Raw genomic sequence first — 21,012 nt, forward strand, 5'->3', positions numbered from 1 at the left:
GAACCCAACAATTCACAGTACATTTTCCGAAATAGTAATTATTCAGTATTGAATATCACTATTTGTAAAGATGCAGCACAGTAGGTCAGGTTGCTTATTTATCTTGTCTGGACCCTTTAAGCTTCTGTCACAGCATAAGGTGAATTTACGCCCCCCTGCCACCTTTCAGCTAATAACAATTTATAATCCTGTGAGCACATTTCTGGGCAACAACATACACACATATGTACACTTATCTTCTGAGAACACTTGTTTTCTAAAACCAGTAAATTTAGGGGCTCAGTCCATTGAGCGTCTGACTCTTGGTTTCACTTAGGCCATGATCTCAGGGTCCTGGGATTGAGCCCCGCATCAGGCCCTGTGCTCAGTATGGAGTCTGCTTGAGATTCTTTCCTATCCCTCTCCCTCCCTTTCTGCTCCTCTCCCTGCTCATGCTTACAGCCTCTCTCTCTCAAATAAATAAATAAAATCTTTAAAAATAAAATAAAACCAATAAATTTCTATTTTACCCTGTATTTTAGTTTTCTTAATGTCCTAAACCAGGAACCTCATCTTTGCTTTTCCTTTGCATAGAGAAATATAATTATGTAATTATGTATTAATATATAATATAATGTATATTAATGTAATTATGTTAATTTTTGGCTCAAAGATGAAGTCAAGACTTTCCTAAGAAAAAAAAGCAAAAAAATAAATAGATAAACCTCTTCTCAATATCTGTCTTATTTCTGTTTTAACTCCTTGAGTCCTTGTTATTCTTAACAATCATTTTGAAATCTAATATTTTTTTTGTGTTACTTTTTAAAATGTCATGAGTTAGATTGGAATGGTAGCAAATGAAAAATTGGAATTTGGGGTCGTAGGTACTTAATTTCAAATCCCAAAGCTGCTAGTGATTTTCTAGGAAACATTACAAAGCAGATGCCTCTACTTTCATGCCTGTAGTTCATCATTTATTAAGCAGGGTAAATAGCATCTACTTCTTAGGGTTGATGTGAATTAAAAGTAATGTACATAAATCATACAAGCCCAGTGGCTGGCAAATAGTGGCATTTAGTAAATGGTGTCTATAGTGGTTATAGAGATTGTTATTATGATCACCATATTTCTCATTATGCAAACAAGTGTTAAGAACTAAGGGTGTCGTATTTGGTTTATGTCCTCTACAACACTAATACTCCTGGCCACATGCTAAAGAATGAATGGATACATGAATAAAGTATTTTCAAAAACTCTTCATAAATCTAGTGTAGCAAGTGAATAATGGCAAGGTGAATATCTCATTTTATTTTAAGTGGTTTTCAATACCCTCATCATTAGGATCAGGTCCCCTGAGGCCACTTCCTATTGACTAGGACCCCTCTAGCTAACAGAAATTTATGGAGAGTCTTTTTTTTTTTTTAAAGATTTATTTATTTGAGAGAGAGAAAGTGAGCACTTGCATGCGCACAGGGGGAGTAGAGGGGCAGAAAGAGAGGAAGACAAGTAGACTCCCTGCTGAACGGGGAGCCCAGTGCTGGGTTCAATCCCAAGACCCTGAGAGCATGACCTGAGCCGAATTCAAGAGTTGGACGCTTAACCGACTGACTCACCCAGGTGTCCTGAGAATCTTTTGTGTTATGGTATAATGATATCTTCCTTAGAACTTGGATTTGCCAGAATTTTTAACGAAATCATCAATTATTTAGCTTGTTCTCTATCCAGTTTTGATTATATAACACCAACTACTATACTTAATATTTTTGTGTACCCAGATAATGCCAGCAGTATAATCATTATTATTTCCGAGGTTTAACTTAATCAGAGCATTGAGAAGTGATTGCTTTTACCCATTTGCCATACTAAGAAAACTTCTCAATATATCTCCACATCTCCATGACGTTTTCCTTTACCTTTTAAAGTTAATGAAATTTGGCATCATACCAAACTGATAATCATGCTATTCTTAGTTGCCAACATCTGGAAATAATTCTGATTTTACTGCTCTATGCCTATCGTTTTGAAAATACCTTTAGAAAGTTGCCTTGGAAAATGCTGCAGACTCTCTTGAGTTGTTCATTACACTTTCCATTACGCTACAGTTATTTGGATATCTATGAAATAGTCTGGAAACTATGAGGATTTCAGAGACTTGCCATTTCACGTGAACTTTCACAAGCGTTGCTGGTCAAGTTCCCTGGAAAGTGGACTCTGAGATTAGCGTGCAGAAAGCTTAGTGGATCAGTCTCCACAACTGAGACCTGAGGTGGTGGAGGGGGAGGAGGAGAGAAGGGAGCAAGATCCCGCAGGGAGAGAAGCTGAGCTATGACAAAGTCAAAACAAGGAATCAGCTGATGGCAAAGGCATTCTGAGGCTGCTTTTCACGTTGTCCTGAAATGGGCATGAGCAGACCAGGCCTTGATACTTCATTGACCCATCCCAGATTATTCATGGTTGGTTCACTTTAAAATTTGACTGGGCACTAGTTCTATGTTTAAACAGTACTTCATTGAATATTTAATGGGCTCGGTGTTGATTTTTGAAGACAAGTGTGAGCTCTTTTTCTGGTACTTCTGCTATTTCTGTCTATACCAGAGAGAGAAGTCAGGCTTGAAATTTTCACACTGTAAGACACACTCCTGTCTGTCTCCTATCAGTTGTGTCTTTTAGTGAACAATATATGTTCTTCAGTTATCTCCCCATTAGGGTGACTGGTATATATGTATTGTTGTTAACTGCTGTATTTTGCAAACTTCAGAGTATTGGTGATATTTTAAATGAAACCAAATCTACTAACTTTCAGACAAGTGGACTCTCTCTCATCAGCATTAACAGTCTTAGAGAATTTAGGGGCGCCTGGGTGGCACAGTTGTTAAGCGTCTGCCTTTGGCTTAGGGCGTGATCCCGGAGTTCTGGGATCGAGCCCCACATCAAGCTTCTCCGCTAGGAGCCTACTTCTTCCTCTCCCACTCCCTCTGCTTGTGTTCCCTCTCTCGTTGGCTGTCTCTGTCAAATAAATAAATAAAATCTTTAAGAAAAAAATAGTCTTAGAGAATTTAGAAAGTTCTCTTATTCATAATTGTTCAAGCTGTTGTATAGCTGGAAAGACCAAGGCATTCAGAAGACCTGGCTAACTCTTTTGGGTCAGGGTTCTGGTGCCAAGGAATAGTGTGTTGGCATTAGCCCCCGGCTTCCCTGCACGGTGAATGCATGTAACTATAGTAAGTAGAAACAGCTGGCCAGGGCATCTTTCACATTAATATAAGTTGTTTCAGGGAAGCGATTTGGTAGAATAGACTAATAAAACCTAATTTGTGTGACGAAATACACATGGAGGAGAAAAACAGGACTGTCTCTTTCTTGAATATTCTGAAGTTATTTCAGAACTTTTCTCTCTCAAATGAAACAAAATTATTGCTCTTTCTTTGTAGCCTAAAAGGCTTTAAAATTATAAACAGTATTGCAGCTGACTGTATCGTTATCCTAATGGGATATTCATCAAAAGTCTATGAAGATATAATGAGAGGCTTTTATAATTGAAATCCAAATGTTATGTACAATGACAATTTAAATGCATGTGTTCTTTTCTCAAGAATTGGCTTGAAACATAGAAATCTTATTTTGATTAAAAAGAACATTACTGTGGGTATGAAAAATGATAGGAGTACTCTAAACAGACTGCATGATAAGTTGGCTTTGACTCTGATTTTGACTGTTCCTTGAGATAGTCTCATTATTTTTTTCTTTCTCTAAGTAGAAATTAAACCCAAGTCTATTTTTTTGCTTCCTTCTTAATGTTTTTAATTTATAGACCAAGGGGTGTAATCTGGGAATCAATTAGATACAGCCTTTGAAATCAATGTTTTCTTGTATATTCTTAACTTTAAACACCTGAAGTCAACTGGCCTTCGTGCCAAGTCACGTTTTCTAAAACTTTGCTAATCCTTTTTCTCAGTTCTTCTCTTGAGAAGTGCTACTGAGAGTAAAAAGCTTCCCTGTCGAGACCACAATGTGGAGCCTTTTCAGTCTATCAATGGGTAATAGTGTGAATTGACACAAAAGGTTAGGTTAAGGTTCGATTGTTAAAACAAATGAACAAACAAGAAAACCTAAACAGACTCATAGAGAACAAACTTTCATGGTTACTAGAGGGGAGGGGGTGGAGGGATGAGAGACACTGCCTAAGGGGATTAAGAGGTGCAAATTTCCAATTATAAATAGTCACAGGAATGTAATGTACAACATAGAGAAAATGTAGTTAATAATATGTTACTAACCGTATGTTTACAGATGGTAACTACACTTTTTGTGGGACCATTGCATAATGTATGTAAAGGTCAAATCACTATGTCGTACACCTGAAACTAAAGTAATGTATGTCATGTATATTTCAACTTTTAAAAAATTGGTTGGCAAATCAGACTCAGGCAAATCAGGTATTACCCCAAATCAAGCTTTTCTAATAATTTCAGAGAAACAGTTGGTAAGTAGGAGAAGCAAGGAGAGGTCTGACCTTGCTCAGGTATGCGTTTTATTCTTAGATTCTGTACAAAATAACAAATGGTGTTAAATTGTTGGAACATAACATAAACCTATCAGTTTTACTTTCATTCTTCTATCTAGCACAGGGCAAACGTTGCTAGGTAAGAATTGGGATTTTTAGCTAAGACTTAAGTTTCATTTTACCTACACATTTCAACGGTCTTTTTCTTTGGACGAGAAACGTTCTATTTCTTTGGACAATTAGTGATTCTTAAATATGCAGCACATAAACTTACGTTATGAGTTAACATAAGTAACTTACAAAATCTGGAAATAAAAATATGGCAGACATCAGTCTGCAAGATTTAAAAGAAATGTTAAACATTAAACAGTCTCACGCATTTTTTAAATCTTTTATCCTCTTCAAATACTTGATTGCTGATGTCTTCTCTGTATTGCATTCGTCCAGGATCTTGGAGTTTCACAAATGCGCTATAGTTTTTACAAGTAAAAAGACTTTCTCTGAAAATATATTAATTTTTTTAAGGTGCGGGGGGGCAGAAAGTTTTCACTCCAAAACAAAGTGGAAATCGGGACGCCTGGGAAGCTCACTTGGTTAAGCATCTGCTCAGGGTCATGATCCCAGGGTCCTGGAGTTGAGTCCTACATCAGGCTCCTTGCTTGGCGGGGAGCCTGCTTGTCCCTCTGCCTGCCGCTCCCCCTGCTCGTTCTCTCTCTCTCTCTCTCTCATAAATCAATCAATCTATCTTAAAGAAAAAATGAAGAGGAAATGAAAGACACTACTCTTTTAAAAAAAGTTCAGATGCCATTTTTCTTTCTTTTTTGAAAAAGGTATTTCTTTCCCCAGAGTCCAGAGTCTCTCACTTAGCATACTGCCCTCCAGGTCCATTCATGTGGATGCAAATGGTGGGTCTGAGGGTTAAGGAAGGGAGGGTGTGGGGGGGATGGGGTAACTGGGTGATGGGTACTAAGGAGGGCACATGTTGTGATGAGCAGTGGGTGTTATACGTAACTAATGAATCATTGAACACTACATCAAAAACTTAAGATGTATGGTACGCTGGCAAACTGAACATAGTTTTTTAAAAAAGTATTTGAGAGAGAGAGACGGGGGAGGGACAGAGTGAGAGAATCTCGAGCAGACACCCCACTGAGCTCAGAGCCTGAGGTGGGGCTCAATCCCATGACCGTGAGATTTGGACCAGAGCCAAAATCAAGAGACCGACACTTAACCAACTGATCCACCCAAGTGCCCCTCAAATGCCATTTTCATGAACCTAACCACAAGTTAATAGGTGATTCTATGCTTATTTTCTCTGTTAAGAGGTTAGCTTTTTTTTTCCCTCCAAATTCATAAAATAGTATCTTAATTTGGTAATATTTATAACTCGAATTTATTGCAACCTTTATTTCATCTCTGTAATGTTGCCACCCAACTGTTGAATACAATTTTATTAGCATTTGATGCAAAAACAATGCCTATCTAAACACAGCTTTTACTATATGTTGGCTAATTGAACATAAAAAAAATAAATAAACACAGCTTTCTAGGATTCTATTGGCTGAACAGAACTAAAAATAATCCAAGTCTTAAAGTTTCTCAGAAAGTTGTGGAAATAAATAAGTAGAAATTTTTATTTGATAATCTTCTGAAATTTAGAGGTTTTAATGTCCCTAAAACAAAGTATGAATTAGATAGGAACTAAAATGACCAAACCTGGGACCCCTATACAAATATTCCACATCTATTTGTGGGTTATAATGACAATCTGTAGTGAGCCCATGGAAAATGCAGCACTGGGGACTCTGCACTTAGTCATAAATATAAATTAAACCAGTCTGGGCCCAGTCAAGCAAACAAAACAGAACCAAGAAATTGTTAAGATGAAGAGCTAAAAACATTGACATAATTGAAGATGATCTGAGATAACTGATGACGTCTTTACAGTTTTTAGAAGATGCACGCTCACTGATGTCGAGTAACTGAGCAAAAGCATGATCCATTTGACTGTGAAGTGTACATGATAAGAAGTATACTAAAATAACATAATTACGTGTATACGGACACCTGCAGAGTCAGTGGTCTGTGTTCTCGTCTGGGTCTAGATTTCTGGGTTCCAACCAGCCATGTTGTAACTCCTATCGTGTTCTTTCCTCTGATCTCTCAAGCCCAGTACGTATGTCACCTCCGTGATAGTAAGAATTCTTAGACTCCCAAATGGTTATGCCCTTTTATTCCCTCCACTAACAGGTGCACACGCCTTCCCTCTCCAGGTGATGTAAATGGCTGCAACCTGCTTCAACCCTAGACTTTGCTTAAGAGGCGAGCAGAAGCAGAAAGCTTCCTCTTTGGCTTTATACCCAATCTGAGTACTAATGATTTAGAGATAGGCAGAGAATACTGATTTGTGGGGACAGTTTACCTTTGGTTCAGGTCTATGTCAGCACGAGGTGAAACATTCGGGGCAGCATCAAGAAGTGGTCTTGACTGTGGGACCATAACCACATGGGCAGTGTAGTCAGGATCCAGGCAGTATTTTAGATCTTTAAGTCTTGGAAATTTACCTGTTTGAAGTTTCAAATATTAGCCATCTAATGATGTCCACTATACTTTCTGAAAGTGGAAATAAAAACCTGAGTTTGGGGAAAAAAACAAACATGTTGGTTGCATCTGGCATTTGTGTCAAGTATACAGCATTTCCTTGAAGCAGAAGAAAATTACACTCAAGCAGGCGTTTTTCAAAAATGTGCAAAAGATCTCTTGTCTCAAATTTGCAGAGCAAATGAGGAAATTCTAGTGCTCTAAAATACACTTACCTACCCCAGTTTCCTTATTTTATAGCTGAGGAAACAGGTTCATCAGTGGTGTCTGCCCAAAGAGCCACGGAGCTTATTGCCATTTGCCTGGTTTAAAACCTAAAATTAGGGGCACCTGGGTGGCTCAGTTGGTTAAGTGTCTGCCTTTGGCTCAGGTCATGATCCCAGGGTCCTGGGATCGAGCCCCGAGGACTCCCTGCTCAGCGGGGAGTCTGCTTCTCCTTCTCTCTCTCTGCCTCTCTCCCCTGTTTATGCTCTCTCTCATTTGCTCACTCTCTCAGATAAGTAAAATCTTTACAAAAAAAATTAAAACCTAAAATTAGGAGTTTTAAGTTCAAGAAATTTTCCACTATGTTATATGGCTGGATGAATCCTGATGACCTGAATTCAAATCCTGATGTTGCCATGTCTAGGTAAATGGCTTTAAGCAAGTTAATATTTCTGTGTCTTGTTTCTTACCTGTAAAATGGCAATAATGTACTGCCTGCTACGTAGGACTATTATGAGGGTCATATCACGTAAAGCAGTTAATTTCACACAAACACACAAATGTTGAGGGGCGCCTGGGTGGTTCAGTTGGTTATGCATCTGACTTCAGCTCAGGTGATGATCTCAGGGTCCTGGGACCAAGTCCTGCCTCGGGCTCCGACTTCAGTGGGGATTCTGCTTGTCCCTCTGGCCCTCCACCTGCTTGTGCTCTCTCTCTTTTCTCTCTCTCTCTCTCAAATAAATAAATAAAATCTTTAAAAAGCACACAAACAAATGTTGGCTAATATTATAAATTTGAATCATTTGATAAATTCATAACTGTTCCTATATAAATATATATACCTTCTTAGAAAACCTACCTTCTGAGAAATATCCATTATTGGAGAGCCAGCAATAAGGATACTGTAAGATAACCTTATAACCAAGAAAAGTATAATTCCTAAAGCTAGGTGATAACTGCTCTCAGTAACATTAGCTATAGAAACCATCTCAGAGTGGCCCTTACAGAAGGTAGGATCTGCAGAACAGCTCTTCCAAGGGACCTGGCTAGTGCTGGATCATGGCCAACTAGACAGCCTACTTGGTTGGGTGTTTTCCCCAACAAAGCAAGTGGTCTGAAGGTAATTGCAATCTATCTGAACTGCATAACGCAGAAGACAATAGGTACTCTGTGGAATATCAAGGTTAAAAAAAATGAGGGTTTTTTTTCTCTTTGTGACATTTTATGACTTCATTTGAGTAGAACAGGAGAGCCCCATTGCGCTACTGCAATAAAAGTGTAATTGTAGGTTTTTGCGGAATACAGTACTATGTAAAAGTGAGTGAATAAAAACAATTATCAGCTAAATGGGCAATTCTGTTACTTCGAAATTACATGAGATTATGGAATAATGTAATGGCCCTACTCTTTAGCTAAATTGAGAAATAATTTGGTGTTTATTAGCAACTCGGAGAGGTAGGATGTTGGTTATTTTTAACCATGCAAGGTATGGGAAAATAAACTAAGAGTCACTTAGAAAACATAGGTTACTAAATTCCATTGACTTTTAATTGCGATGCCAAGTGATTAACAAAAAATCCTGAAAAGAGGCCTATATTAAGGATAGGACATTCTATCCACTTGGAACTTTGAGATCTAGGTCTGTTTAAATATCATTTAAGTCTTCAAAAACAATCACCTTTTATAACTGAGCAAAGTGGATGTCTTAGTCCTAGACATTAATTAAGATTGTGCCATAATTTTTTTCAACAGTATTGTATGTAGGATGTTTAGCATCACCCTGGATGTGTATATGTACTTTTAAATCGCCATGAATCTATTAGTTTAATGAGTCATTTCTTTAGTAGAAAACTTTCTCTGATCTTTGCCTCCTTCTCCTGAAGTTTCATTTGGGCATATCCATCACCATTGGTCTCAGTAAGCTGCTTAGACTCACTGATCCGAGTTAATCTAGCTGAATTAATTCGTGATTGGGACAGGAGTCCAGAATGCATAGAGATGACTCAAATGTAGGAATTGACCTGCAAGAAGACACAAAATACATAGGGGTACGTAATGAAACATATCTGATGTTTCAGCTTAGCCCCGTCATTTTAGCATTATAGCACTTGCGTGTGCTAGCAAGCACCAACACGTTTTAGGAAAAGTATTATAAGAAGAGATTAGTTGCAAAATGGGAAAATTGCAACTGTGATCCTACCACGTGACTTTTTCTCCTGAAGTCCTGTGTGAGGACAGTTCCAGATCTCTTAGAACAAGTGAGGACCAGCAATCTTCCTGTCCCAAGGCCTACCAAGACTCTGGTGTCACTCTCTGGCATAAAGGCTCTCTAACTTTGCTTACAGGCATTGTTCTCCTGTGCTTTTGCTCATGTTTTTCATCTATCTGCTGCCTTTTCTGGTCACTTGAAGTTGGTTAGCACTGGTCTTTCATGTTACAATTCTCACCCTGCTCCATACCACTACTGTGAATTCCGTACTTCCAGAAAAAATCTTTATCCTGCAACTTCTTTACCTTCCTAAGATTTGAAGCCTGAAGAGCCACCCTCCCAAACTTCTTTCCCGAGAGGAGCACAGGGCTATGTTTGAAGAAACAGGAGAAAAGGAAGATTGTTGCTCTTCTTTTTCCCACTTATACTACAAGCTATGAATCCCTCTAAACAAGGACTCAAGAGAAACTAATTGAATTCAAAGTAATAGGGGATTTTGGACTATTTAATTAGAATGCTCATATTGATGATATACTCTGGTATAATGAGTAAAATTTAGGGATGGGTACAAATACAGTTGGAGAAAACCAAATTGACTCATGTTCTAGAGTTTTCTGAGCTCTGCCTCCCTCTGAAGCTGTAAAGTTAGACCTGATAAGGGCCGTTGTGTTAAGTAGGTGTTACTGCAAGGCTGAAAATAATATTTACGATTCTAATGGTTGCTGACATGGCCAAATCTGAGTACATGTGGGAAGACACAGGCAAAGCACATGGATACAGGGAGGCATGAAAAACTGGGGCCATTTGTACAATCAATTTACAAAGCTGTAGTAGTGAAGAAAGCATTGAGATGGAGAATAAGAAAGCAAAGCAATGGACTTTTTCACAGGATGTGGTCTAGGAAGGACACTGAACAACAAGAATATAGGGCAGCTCATCAAACTTTGCAATATCTACAGCTGACAAAGAGTAAACTATCTGTAGGTTTTATAAAGTATTGTCAGACTTTTTAAAATTGCTTTTAGAAAATAGGTTATTTTTTTTTAACACGTGAGTCATCTGGATATTTCTATGCACTTGCCCAAATCATTACTTCATTTCATTTTGTGTCACAGTATCTTCTTTTGTGCTAAAGAAAACCTTAAGAATTAGTTTTTATTGAAACCGAATCTCCTGTGATAAAAGATTTTAAAACAGCTGTATTTTTAAAAATCTTCTCTTAAACTTCCAAACTCTTTGTGTGATAATGGAAGTGTGATATAAGGCCTGACTAGCTGCAAACCTTGCTACATGCCATTTTTGAAGCATAGTCCTCAAAATTATTTGGCTTAGAACAAAAAATAAAACCTGTTCAAAGTTAGATAAAGCCAAAGTTAAATAATACCAGCTTTAAAAAACCTGTCAACTCCATCAACAAAAGTTTTCTGCATTTAAAGTAAAAATGTTTAGATCTTTTCAACACAGTGAAGTCTACAAAGAGATGAATAAAAAGATTAAATATTACAAGAAACTTTAAAAGGGTAATATGTATTATCCTGAAATAGAATTTATATTTACTGCAACTGTACCCACCGTGGCTTCATTTTTCTGTAGTTATTTGCTTATCACATTAATTTATATTTATAACAAGCTATACCTGGTATATCTATTGTATTTGATTGTCACCTGACATTAACTTTTTTGTTAAATGACTGTATGTAATAAGGACAGACTAGAACGATTGCTAATTATATTTCAAAAGAAGCTACATTTATAAGAAAAAAGAGAGAATAAAATAATTTCTAGGTGGAAAAAATTAAGATAATAAACAATAAAATTCCTAAATGGTAAGACCTGAGGGAATAATATTTTAGAAAAAAAAATTAAATGTTGGCAAATTAATAGAATTTTAAAATAAACAGAGCCGTAGAGCACAATTTGGGGGACTAGGACTTTGAGAGAGTAAGTACCATTGCAAGGAAGGGAATATGTGTTCCCTCCAAAGTCTTGCTAGTTTGACAGCCTGTGCCTCTCTATTTTAATTTTAGTCAATATTGGAATATTTCTGCTTGAAAGCCTCTTCCGTAAGCAGGTGCCCTGGGACCTAGAAAGCAGACCTGGCGTCTTCACTAAGTGTCTTCGCTTCTCTTCCTTCATCTCCCATTGATTGGTCTCACTTACAGACCAACATGGGTGTAGACAAAGCGAGAACAGTCCTTAGAGAATCTTCAGAAAGAGGGAAGATTTTAAGAGAGGGGGAGGAGAAAAACTTAGTTGCAATTGGAAGTAGGGTCAAGGTGAGCAAAGGGTACAGACTGACAGTTGGAAGAGGAAGAAGTTCTGGGAATTAATGTACAGTGTGGTGCATGTACTAAAAATATTGTATTCCATATTTGAATGTTGCAGAGAGTAGATTTAAAAGTTCTCATGCACACCACAATTAACAGTGCGAGGTGATGGATGTGTTAACTCATGTTCCTGGGGATTCCTCTTGCAATATTTACCCCCATCAAATCAGTGTTGTACAATGATTAAACTTGGACAATATTATATGCCGATTATAGATCAATAAAGCTAAACAGTAGTGACGATTGCAGCAGGTGTTCTCACCACCATCAGATCCCTGCTTCTCTGCTGTCCAGATGATGGAGACCCTTCTGGAAAGTTTCTAGGTCTTTTTATTTGTGCCCAATGAGTTGTGAAATACTCAACATCCAAGAATGTTTTTTGCTGATAAGGTAGCTCACTGACTCACTTGAATTTAGCACAGACCTTCTCAGTCATCCTTCCTTCCTTCCTTCCTTCCTTCCTTCCTTCCTTCCTTCCTTCCTTCCTTCCTTCTTTTCTTTTCTTTTCTTTTCTTTTCTTTCTCCCTTTCTCCCTTTCTCCCTTTCTCCCTTTCTCTCTCTCTCTTTTCTGCTGGGCCTCTAAACCTGCCCATGCAAAGTTGAGCATTTGGCTGAAGAATTCCTAAGAAGGCCACTCTGCAGAATTCTGGAGGTTTTCCTTTATGTAACTCACTTCTCCAGCAACGCCTCCAAGATTCCCTCAGCTTCAGCAACCCCCCCCCCCCCCCCCGCCCAATTCTGATCACTTCACCCTCTGCTTAGGGAGCCTTCTGTGCTCTTCTTCGGATCACTTGCCTACAACGAAATCTGGAGAGTGCCTGTAGGCAGAAAGCCTGGGTGATAGTGGGAACTCACTTCATTGCTTCCTCTTCCTCAAGAAGTCCTGTACTACCTCTTTGCCAAAACGTGCACACATTTGCTTCCTGTGTTTCCGGTTTGAGAGCTGGTTTTGGCAGGAGTGCTAGTCCTGTACCTGTTACTCACTGACAGCCGGAAGGAGAAAGTTGATTTCTTAAAAATTTATTTCTCAGTGTTTTTATATTTCCCCCATTATAAAATGATCAAGAAATAAGATCTTTTCTCTTTTAACTTTTCTTTTTTTTTTTTTTTAAGATTTTATTTATTAATTTGACATAAAGAGACAGCCAGCGAGAAAGGGAACACAAGCAGGGGGAGTGGGAGAGGAAGAAGCAGGCTCATAGCGGAGGAGCCTGATGTGGGGCTCGATCCCAGAACGCTGGGATCACGCCCTGAGCCGAAGGCAGACGCTTAATGACTGCGCCACCCAGGCGCCCATTTTAACTTTTCTATACATAACAAAAAATGAACCACAGTGGTATCTTACCTGAATGCTAAGGACTGTGTAATATCATTCATTCTTAAAAACATATGGGGACCACACTTTGCACATTGAGTAACATGTAGAGTAGTCTATAATCACTGTGTTGTATATCTGAAAATAATACAACATTGTCTGCTAACTATGATTTTAAAAGTTGTAATCCCATCCTAAAATTTGTGTGGCAACACTTACCCTTTGTCAAAGCTAGCATGCAATAATAATTAAATTAGTGAAAATATCTTTAACTGTTTTTACTGTTTAAAATTTCTCAAAGAGTTTATTATAGAAGCTTATCTCTGTCAGGGATCTAATTATTTGTCTTCATATTCTATGCAATTTACCTTTCATCTTTAATCTTGACTTCCTTGAACTTTTTCTTTTTGTATTTGCTTCAATTTTATATGACTTGTGTTAGGTCATGCCATGCCTGTGGATTTTCATTTTCTGGGTTTCCTGTGCTTTCTCTTCATTGCTCCCTTACAATTAATATTGATCGCTTTTCACCTCTGGTATATTTATATCTCAAAAGTACATCTTATTGAGTGTCTTTCTAATTAGCTCAAGTCTTTTCTTTATGCCCTTCCTCATATTCAGGGGCATCTGGCTAAGAACCAGATTTTCATATATTTAAAATCAATTTTACTTAGCATCATTAATATTTTATATTTTACCTTAAAATTTCCACTACTGATTCACTTGGAATTAAAATATTTTCATTAAGCTTACCTTTTTTTTTTTTTTTTTTTTTTTTTTAGGGTATACAATACACATTATCTTACCCTTTGCTGTTGAGACAGTATTCCATCTGGCAATCCTAGATATTAAGGTACTTAATATCTCTGCTTCAGGTATTGCTTTGCTCCTTTGAGTACCTTTGTTTTTCCTCCCTTCTTTCCATCCTCCCCTCTTCACTTTTTTCTTCATCTCCTTTAAGCTTTATAACTACTCCTTAAGGAAACTTGCAGGTAAGTCATGTGAAAATTGAGATATAGCTATGTTTTCTCTCTCTTTTTTTTTAAGATTTTATTTATTTATTTGAGAGAGAGGGCAAGACAGAGAACACGAGTTGGGGGGAGGGGCCAAGGCAGAGGGAGAAGGAGACTCCCCGCTGAGCGGGGAGCCCTGTGCAGGACTTGATCCCAGGACACTGGGATCGTGACCTGAGCCAAAGGCAGGTGGTTAACCACTGAGCCACCCAGGCCTCCCGATATAGGTATGTTCTTGAAGTTAAAGACTGAGTAAGTAAAGTAAAAAACCCAGTTCTGATTCATGAGTCCAAGCTCTTAACTGCCAGTAGGTATTATCCGAAAATTGAAACATGTAATGACTTTGTAAATGGAATAAACTCTCTCTATGGTAATGATACTTATTTACTGACTAGGAAAACTGTTTCTAATTTTCACATCAGTCTCGTAGGTTAAACTATATAATGACAAATGTTGCAGCTATACAAAATAATTACTTAGGAATTCAGCAAATCTCACTTTATAGTGGAATTCATATAAAACTAAGGCAGTGGTTCAACTTTTTCCTTCACTTCAGTTTAAACAAGGACATACCCTGGTCACTGGAGTCTATGCTGTGACCACCAAAGGCTCTTTATAAGTCAAAGGAAACCATGTTAAATGTGAATAAAATCTCTTTTATATGAACATCCACCCATGCATTTGCCCATTCACTCATTTACTTGATAAATACTGAATGATCTGTTATTTGCCAAATATTTTATGCAGAGAGAAGGTAACAGTGAATGTGATAAAAGCATTCTCTCCTTGTCCTGAGCCTTAAATTATAATAGAAAACTCAGGCAGGGCACCCGGGTGGCTCAGTCGGTTAAGCACCCGACTCTTGATTTTAGCTCAGGTCTTGAGCTCAGGGTTGTGAGTTCAGGCCCTGTGTTGGGCTCCATGCTGGGCATAGAGCTTGCTTGAGAAACTTTCTGTAGAGGTTTTTGGTTTGTTTGTTTGGTTATACAGAAAGGATAAGATTATATCCCAGTATCATTTTAAGTCTTTAATATTCTCTGTACTTCTTTTTGAAAATGAATATATATTTCCTCAGAATACCCTGGATTTCTCACTGTTTTGTGTAGGGAATCTAGTTATGGCAATATTTATTCATCAGCTTCCAGTAAGAATAGCAAGAATGTTTTTTATCTGTACACTTTTAATTTTAAAGGTTGGTTATTTTTCTGAACGTGAATAGTATCTATGCATGCATAGGGACCCTCTTACAGCTCTCTTCTCTGAGTGTTGGAGTGGGAAATAGCACAAAGCAAGTGGCCTTATATTCTCTCTAAGGAGTTTCATACTTGTAGAAGTTCTGAGAGATCCTTCATAAGTGTTGTCAATACAAACGCGATCATTTCCTTAGAAATCTAAGGACAGAAAATGTTAGGAATACATTTATGTCTTTGTGCTTCCACATTCTATTTGTGAGATTTCTTAAAGAAAATTAATATAATCCGCTATTGAAAATGATTCTCAATTAGCACTAGGCCCCTAAAAGTCTTAAAAACATAATGATTTGCAAAAAGGTAAGACGAACAGCTTTGTGCCATAAAGTAGTATGTTCTGACAGAGAAGCCTTATGATTTTCTCAGATGGCAAAAATACTGTCCAGTGAGAAAACAGTATTTAAAATTAGCACCATAATGATTGTTTAATGCTATTAACAGAATAATCTTACAAAATGAGAAATTGGGCATCCCTTCATTTTGGGGCTCCCTCAGACTTCCAGAAATGTTAAAATTTTTGTCAGTGGTTCACAAACTTCCTCTCTGGAGAGGCTCATAGTAATATTTTAGCCTTTGGGGTATAGAGTGTCTGTTGCATGACTCAGCTCTGCTGATGTGGTGGCAAAGCTGGCAGATCTCGACAGGACCTGACCAGCTGAGTGTCTGTGTCACAAGGAAACCGTACTCACCTCAACAGGACCCCTGTGCTAGGTGGAGGTGGGCATCCTAAGTATAGTCTAAATGATGGAAAAATTGTTTGAATGGAAGGACCTAGTGATGTCATAGTTGATATAATTAATGTAAGAACTGTATAAAGAATAGCTTCCCAGATGAAGTACATAAAAAGGTAAAATTAAAATAAATGGCAGACTTTGTCTTTTTTTAAGAAGATTTTATTTATGTATTTGTGAGAGAAAGAGAGAGCAGGCATGCACACAAGCAGGGGGAGGGGCAGAGAGAGAGGGAGAAGCAGACTCTCCATGTAGCAGGGAGCCCCCATGTGGGGCTCAATCCCAGGACCCTGGGATCATGACCTGCCCCGAAGGCAGCTGCTTCACCAACTGAGCCACCCAGGTACCCCAAGACTTTGTCTTAATATTCCTTTACAAGCATTTTTTGTTGCTGTTATAAAACCAACACGTATGTTTGTTGATGCAGATTTTGTATCATAAACTTGTGTATTTCAATTCCATTACCACATGGTCTTATTTTTTCAATAAAAGGGTTGATATTTAAATTACAGGTTTTCCCTTGGGAAAGGGGCTAGAAGAATATTTTAACTTGAAATTAATACTTTAAGAAATCAAACTATGAAGTTAATACTAAGTCACGTCGTCGACAAGCTTTATCTGGTTTTTCTCAGCCTCATTATACTTAAGTTTTCAAATCATTGTGAGTTTCTTAATTCTCCTGTCAGAAAAGGCATTTTTTAAAGATTTTTTTAAAGATTTGGGTTTATTTATAATAACGCGGTATATGTAGGGCTTTCATTTGTAGTTATTAATTGAAAAACTCATTTGACTTACATATTTTAATACACATCTGCTTCTCTTGATTATCTAGCGCTTCTGTCAAATAAGTCATAAGTCACTTGTTTTCCATCACCACTACTTTTCAACCTTAGATCTCTGTTTTATCATCTTTATCTCCTATTTTCTTGTAGCTTCTTCTTGAATTCCTTAATCCCATCTGCTGGTAATTCTCCTTACAGAACTACATAAATGAAGCCTAAAACCTTTGCCAGACTTTCAAAGATGTCTAGTACTTATGCTAATTTATTTCCTTTGCTCTTTTAAACTGCTTCTAGCTTCTTGAACGTTTGAGGAGCTTTTTCCTAGAATTTTCTCCCTTCACTGCCTGATCTTTGAAATCCTTTGTTTTCATGTAGGTCTAGGTCAGATATCAAGAACCCTTCCCTGCTCACTGAATTGTTTATATTATATTTCTCTAAGAGAAATCAGCATTGATCCTGCAGGCTGATGCCCCAGACACAAAACAGGTGTTCCAAGTCCAAGGCTGTGTCCCACGGGGCTCCTGGATGAGCTCCATTCCTGATCACTTCAGAGGAGGGATTGCTGTCCTCTAATGACGAAACTAAAAATCCCCCCAACTAGTGGTTCCCTCCATGGGGTGTAACGTGTGTCTCGGATCCCTAAATGCCCCAGTATGTTACATTTCTGAAGGCTTGCAGTGTCTGGTCGTTGGCTTGGGTTTACCAGCATTTTCCTATCACTTAAAGATAGGTTTACAGACTGTAGTTACCCAGGGTGTATTAGAAATTTTACATTTTAACTTCAATTAAAACAGCATGATCTGGCCCATCTCCCTTAGAGTACCATTTGGCAGTATTTGATGAGCATTAATATTCAGAATCCCCTGGGGATGGAGAGAAGCATGGAAAAAATGCTGGAAAACAAATATCTCGTTGGATCTTGAGTGCCAGTCCGGAAGCCTGTTTGGTTTTCCTGTCCACAGCCTGTGGTTTGGCCTCATTTCTCTAGGGGGAGTGAGGGACAAGAGCAAAGAAATATTCACCAACTGCCTCATTAGTGGTCCAGCACTGGGGAGAGCCGAGCAAATTCCAGAACCCTGGTGAGACTTGTCACCACACTGCAGTCCCTCTGCTGACTGATGAAAGTATGGCAGAAGGACAAAATGCAAGCTTTTCAACTTGTATATATTCATAAGGGAATGGCTCGATTTCAAAAGGTTACCTACTATAAAATATTATCCAGTATGAAATCTAACTTAAGCAAACCTTCCTGAGAGTATTTCTTTGGGGTCAGTATGGAAGTCCACAGTCCTTCACCTCTAGAAGGTCTTCCCTGTGGATTGGGCCAAAAATAATGAGTGCTTTCTCCATTTTAAAGCCCAGAGCTCCCAAACAAAGATTAATTCTATAAGTGTTCAGAGATGGAGGGACACAGGCACTCTTGTCATAAGAGGAAGGACCATTGGATTAGGGAAGCTTGGGTATTAACTGAATGCCCTTAGTTTATTGATCCCAGAACCCTTAGTTTATTGAACCCTTAGTTTATTGATCCCAGATATAATTAGCATGTACTTGCTATTAGCACATACACATAGCTGGCTGTACATTTTTAACATATGCTAAACAGGCAATCCTCCAGTATCAATTCACTTTGTGATTAATCACATCTGGCTCTGATACTACATTTACCTGGCTGTAGTTGGACTCACATGGAAATTGGGTAGCCCTAATATGCTGATCCTGAAAAGAAACCGTGTACTTCCCTAGAATCAGGCAGCTCTTAATGTTACCAGTAAAGTGTTAAGATCAGGACTAGGACTCAGGGTCCCATTTAACACACACTTGTTACAAGACTTCAAAATGTTAATCCACATAGAAAATTGAGCTTACCTAGTGTTTTCTTTAAGCTTTATCTCTGGTTATTTCTGACACCCCTCACCCTTTCCTCACCAACCCAGTTTAGCTAGGGAGGACTACAAATTTGTGTGGCTTATTTCTACTACCATGCGAGCTCCCTGAGAATTGAGGCCACGTTTTAATTTTGTGTACTTTCAACAACCCAGTTGAACTAAAGATCTTAGATCATATCTCTTTATTACATGCATGCCTGAATATATTTAAAATAAGCACATTTCTTTACAAGTACATTGCAAAATAAATGCCATATTTAAAAATTTTCTCTTGGACTGCTAGTTGAAGTAGACCACTCTGTCTACTAGTAAAGCCTGAAATGGGTTTCTGGGATTCTATATAGAGACACCAAACTGATGAAGTTTGTAGATATTCTCTCTCTCCCTTGTATTGTTGATGGTATTATTATAACCTTCTATTATCCCTTATGTTTTCAGATTTACTTAAAAAATCAAAATGACCTAGACAAAAAAAAAAAAATGAGACAGTAAGCATTAAAATAGACAGTAAAACAACCCCCAAATTAAGTGAGGTATTAATGAAAAAATATCTACAGTTTGAAACCAGTTAAAAATAGCCTGGAAATCTGAGGCAGAGAGTACTTTCTGTGTCTGAAAATTGATAGTGGTTAAGATAGTCCAAAGGATGTTCTCAGGTGAGAGAGGTAAATTATGTGAAGACAAAAAATGATGAAAACATCAAGTCCGAAGTTTGATGTGGAGTTTATATAATTGAAGAGCTTGCAAGTAACTTGAGAGCACAGTTATAAACCCATCTGTGTCACTATTTCTAGTTCTGTTTCTCTTTAGATATCTTTATAAACGTTCCCCTAGAAAACCTATATCATTTCACTGCTCAAATTTGATTTTATGTCTGGTTATCCAAAACAGGAATAGGTTTCTTTTGGGAAACCTTTCTGTCAGGCAGAATGTCCGTTTGCAAAGACTAAATTACTTAAGAATTTGAATAAGGACTGAATCTGTGCCTCTGATCATATGTGAAGATTCTTATTAGAAGTAGAATGTTCGTCACCTCCCTGAGGAAGGACCTGTTCGTGTGGGTGATTCCTTGAGGCTCATGCTTGAATAGCAGATGGTTTGGGACTGTATTTACTTAAGTACTTTATTTTTTGCTGAGTGGTTTGTTTTAGCTAAAGGCAGTGGCTGAATAGTTCTAGGTAATAGAAATGATTTTTAGACCCCGCGTAAAGGAAGAGAGTTTCAGTAATGCACCAAGCCTTGGAGAGGAACTTCGTGGGTGGGGGGAGGGATATAAAGATGTCTTGTGGAGAACTTGATTGAGTTTCCACTGTGTGGATAAATGAGTCTTTTTCTCTTGACACCCCATGAAACCTTTTGATAAAAAAATGTCTGTATCTAGTTCATGTTTGTGAAGATGGGTTTGTACTAAGTATGGCTTCAAAGTACGCACAGTGGACAGGCTTGAACCATCATTACTGGGTTGTAGAGAAACTTTCCCTTTGTGCATGGCGAACACATGACGAGGCAATCTGTGAACAGATAAAGCAAGGAAGTAAGTTACATAAAATGACACAAGAAAGAACACCTTCCTGAGGGTCCTGGGTGGCTCAGTCGGTTAAGTGTCTGCCTTTGGTTCAGGTCATGATCCGAGGGTCCTTATCCCAGCGGGGAGTGTGCCTCTCCCTCTGCCCCTCCCCTGCTCATGCATGCTCTCTTTCTCTCTCTCTCTCTCAAATAAATAAAAAATATATTTTGTAAAAAGAAAGAACACCTTCCTAAAAAGGGATATTATAAACTAATCCTCAATAGAAATGGTTGACAGCACCAGGTCTGTTAGACAAGACCCTTGATACACTGAGAAATTTATCAACAGAAAATGAGTGGTTGTTTCCCCAATATGAAGAATGGTCACCTTTAAGTTCTAACAAAATGGAGTCACGCTTCCATGAGAGCTACAAGAATTGTGAGGACATGGTGCCATAGTGCACTGCAGATCAGCAGTAAATTTCAGAGAAACTGAAGTAACAATACATGGGAGGTAACCAGAAATAGTTGATACTATCTTTGATTTATGCCAGTGGCATAGCTACCCAATGCCTCAAACTCTCCCCATCCTCCATACGGCAGCTACAGTAACTTATTTTGAATGTTACTGTGATCAGTGGTAGAAACTTCTCCATGTTTACAGAAGAGCCAGAGTTTCTAAGCAGTTCTTCTGCCCCAAAC

The sequence above is a fragment of the Ursus arctos genome, unplaced genomic scaffold, assembly GCF_023065955.2.
Source record: "Ursus arctos isolate Adak ecotype North America unplaced genomic scaffold, UrsArc2.0 scaffold_27, whole genome shotgun sequence".
Taxonomy (NCBI): domain Eukaryota; kingdom Metazoa; phylum Chordata; class Mammalia; order Carnivora; family Ursidae; genus Ursus; species Ursus arctos.